Here is a 4186-nt window from a genome sequence, read left to right as displayed (position 1 = left end):
CCATGGAAAACCTGGAAGCACTGGACGGCCGTTTTCCATGATGGTCTAGCTTCAATTGACTCATGATCTCAACTATATAATACAAGTTAGTAAAGATGAAAATTTCTTTACTTCATACATAGCATATTACTCTCAGAAAAAGATTAAAATTAATTGGTTGTAATGGATTGATATTTTGTATAGCAAACCTTTTCAACTAACATGGTCTTGAAACAAAATCTAAAACAAAATTATAGTCATTAAGAACACTGTGAGTAATCAACATCATACGTGAGTGTTATGTAGCACCAAACTTTACAAAACAAAGATAACAATCAAATTATTGCCTTCACGTTTTCTTGAAAACTGTTAGTAATCAATACTGTTTTACAATCAAGCTTGTGAAATAAGTTGTAGTTTCCTCTGTGTATTTCCGAGAAGAGTTGATATCCTATAATTAGATTTAGAAAATACACTGTACATAACAAATATCATCAGGATTTGCACGAAAGCTCGCACGATAAACGAACACTGAATGTATCTTAGATATAAATAGTTGAAACAGTTGAAAAATACAGCGATTGACGATAAAAAATCTCGACATTCACTTTAACTACTTACAAAATTAAAGTAGATTGTCAATTTCAGCCAAAATCATTTCACAGACAAAATGCAAAATAACAAAACAGATGTTGCAGTTAAAAACTACTAATTTAATTACTTAATGAAATTATCCTCAGCTGCTGAAATTCTAGGACAAAATTAATGAAAAATGCTTTTTAAAAAAGTGGTCGTGGTTTGAACATATAACATAAAGTGTCTGAGACGTGACGTCACAAACATATTATGGCGGAATCATAAAAGTGAAATAACCATTATTTTTATGATAACTCATATCGTTGATTATTGTTATGATACATCCATGGAAGTATATCGAAAAAAACAAGAAAATAAAAGTGCAAAAACCGATTTCAGAGGATTTTTACAAAACAAAATAAACTGATCTCAGTTATGTTGATCAGATAGTGAAAAATGATGAATAAATAGTACTTGGCTTACAAAGTCAAAGTGAAAAACATCTGGTTAGTGCTACCAAAATTATCAACAGAACTAATCGCTCGAAAACAGATTAGATATTGACATGATTACTATATGGGAACTTTGCAGAGATTATTTAATTCCCTATTTAGGCCTCATGGACTGATCTTTGTTAAATAACCATTGGAAAGTGGAAAGCACTAGACAATTGTTTCGTTCTAGTATGGGACTTTCCATCAGATGCCATCCACGTTTCCATTATGGATAGAACACGAAACCCTTGGGTCTTTCGGAAGTCTTTCAATCCTTAGAACACTAGGCCACCATCCAGTGGTTGAGCAATATCGTGAGCTGATCGGATTTAAACCATACAAGTAATAATAGTCATTTCGATTGTAATGTTTATCTATAAATTAAGTCAACTAAACTCAAATTTCGTGGGCTGTTTTATGAAAGTAATTTCATTACTCGAACTTCCATTTATCATTTATGTGCAGGATGTTACGAAGAATACTGATCTTTACTAATATGTTGTAATGTATGTAGCAACAGCGGTAAGTGGGTCAAAATTTATACCAAAACATTTGATCAAATGATCTAGAACTCAAGCTATCCATCCAATAACAAATATGCTAACTGGTCGTCTCAGTAGTTAACAGATAACATATCTAACTGTGTTGATAAATAATCAATGTCTGAGTAATGATTTTCGTCCGTTAACAATTTTTCAGCTGCTTGCCACTCATTATAACTCATTTTCTCAACTATCGATCAAAATGATAAGATGTCATATACCCCATATATTCTATAGTCATTCAGAACAAATTTTCCAGTTTAACTGAGTACGCAACTAGTACTGTGAATAAACATAATGTCATTTGTATGGACGGATTGCTGAAGATTGTGGAGTTTTCGTAGTTTAAATAACGAACTGGTTTTTAACTAAGCCACCACTGAAAACCAGGAACCGTGGTCTAATGGTGCACATATGTAATTTCAATCAAACCGCTATATCGTATGATCATCTTACATTACCTGCTATGCATAAGTGTCCCACACTCTACATGGGTGAACTACACTGACCACAGTTTCTTATTAGAACTTCAAGAATCGTATCTTGAAGCTAGTCACTAGTAAGTATTTGATTATGAATAATATAGGGGATGCATGAAGTTAAAAATTCACATCTTTGGATACCGTCTCAGTAGTTTGAAAGTAAAGAGCTCACTGCGAGACTGAAGATGTTGGGTTCCATTTTCCGTGGTGGATTCGTGAATGGGGGTTACTAGGATGTCCCATAATAGGACTAAACATCTGTCCTCTGCTTCCAGGTTTTCAGTCAATGTCTAGCTAAGATTAATTCACGATTCAAACTATGAAAATTCCAAAATCTCCACATATGCTCCCTATACTAATAATCATATGCTTGCTGGTGATGCGATCCCTTGGGTTCTAGTGGGAAGCTGTGACATGTGGAGTTCAACTTTGTCAGGTGTGAGACAGTTTTCTACCTCAGGCAATGAATAAGGATTACATTGTACTTTTTGTCTGTTTTCAAATATTACTCTGTGTTTTCAATCGTCTCTAAGTAACTGATCTATTCAAAATAAGTTTTTCTGTGATTTTAGGTTTTACAATACTTATGAGCCCAGTACCTTTCATTTTAAATACATGATGCCTTATGCAATGGACTACTAACTTAAGATGACTGATAAATTCTTCAACATGTATGAAGGTAAGGGTTTGTAATTCCTCGTTTCTAATGTTCAAGACTGCAACTGATCGGTCTTCATTGTTAGATATACATCTTAATTGTATACATATTAAAAAAACTCTTGTATACTCAGTAGTGTATCTAAGATCTTCAATACGAAGTATTAAATTAATAGAGTTATGAATAAATAATTTGTTTTAAACATTGTTATCAATTTTCGAAATTCTTCACATATTCACCTGTCTAAGTGAGAAATATTAAACGAACAAATTATTTTGCAGAACTCATCCAATGTTTTATAAACAGACATTCACTTTAAAAAAGCATATTCAGTATTCCCCTTGGTTTCGACAACTGAAATATATATCTATCCATATATCTGTATATCTATATCTATACATATATATATAAAGTATGCGCCAAACACGTTATAATTTTTTCATTACCAGACACTTTGTTCGCTTGTTTTTTTTCCAATATAAAAATATGTTGTCTAGACACGATGTCTTGAATCAAGGTCAAGTGTGAAAAAACTTGCTCATTTAAATCCACCGTCGAAAATCACTCAGAACAATAATAATAACAATCATTCTTGATCATTGAACAACATGACTATGGATTAATGACGTTTCAGTGCAAGCTTTTTTTTTAAAAAAAGAACAGTATGATTTAGGATGGTAAATGTTATTTGTTTGTTTGGTTAAGGTGATTATTTATAAAAAGGTGGAAAGAATTAATTTTTCTGCAAATATATCTAGAATGAGAACATGACAACAACAGATAATGAGAATGAATTCATTGCATATATAGAGAAACAAAATATTTGGAAATACGGTACAAAATCTCGTAAGACAAATCAACCAAAACGATGTTAAATTGAACTGGAAAACTAAATGTATTTTGTTTTTCATAACAAAAAAAAGCAATGATTTATTCAAAATTAATGGCGAAAATTTGACGAAAAGTCGAATGAATGATGTAAAAAGAACAAAATAAAACGCTGCATAAGTTTTAAACAAAGAAGGTAAATGTTTATGTATAGTTGAAATCATGAGTCAATTGAAGCTAGACCACCATGGAACATTTGGAAGCACTGGATGGCCGTTTCGTAAAGGTAAAGATAAACAGAACGTTTACATTATTTGACTAATTTGTCAGGATTGAAATTGATGACAGTTTTTTATACGAACTGATACAGGTGTCTAGTGCTGCCTGATCTTCGATGATGCTTTAAATTATTTCAAACTGTAACGTGAAGTACTTTTTTGAATACATGTAATATTTTAAAACGTTACACAATAAAAACGCAGTGTCATGATCAGCAAATCTAAACTATGCTTTGAACAAGATATAGATCATTGTTAACATTTACTAATTTTCATCATATACGTTGTCAATTGATTACATTTTAAAATTTGGATCATTAAGAACCAATCCAATGATCTAAATGTTATG

The sequence above is a fragment of the Schistosoma mansoni genome, chromosome W (assembly GCF_000237925.1).
Source record: "Schistosoma mansoni strain Puerto Rico chromosome W, complete genome".
NCBI classification, from domain to species: domain Eukaryota; kingdom Metazoa; phylum Platyhelminthes; class Trematoda; order Strigeidida; family Schistosomatidae; genus Schistosoma; species Schistosoma mansoni.
Note: the sequence above shows the minus strand (reverse complement) of the source record.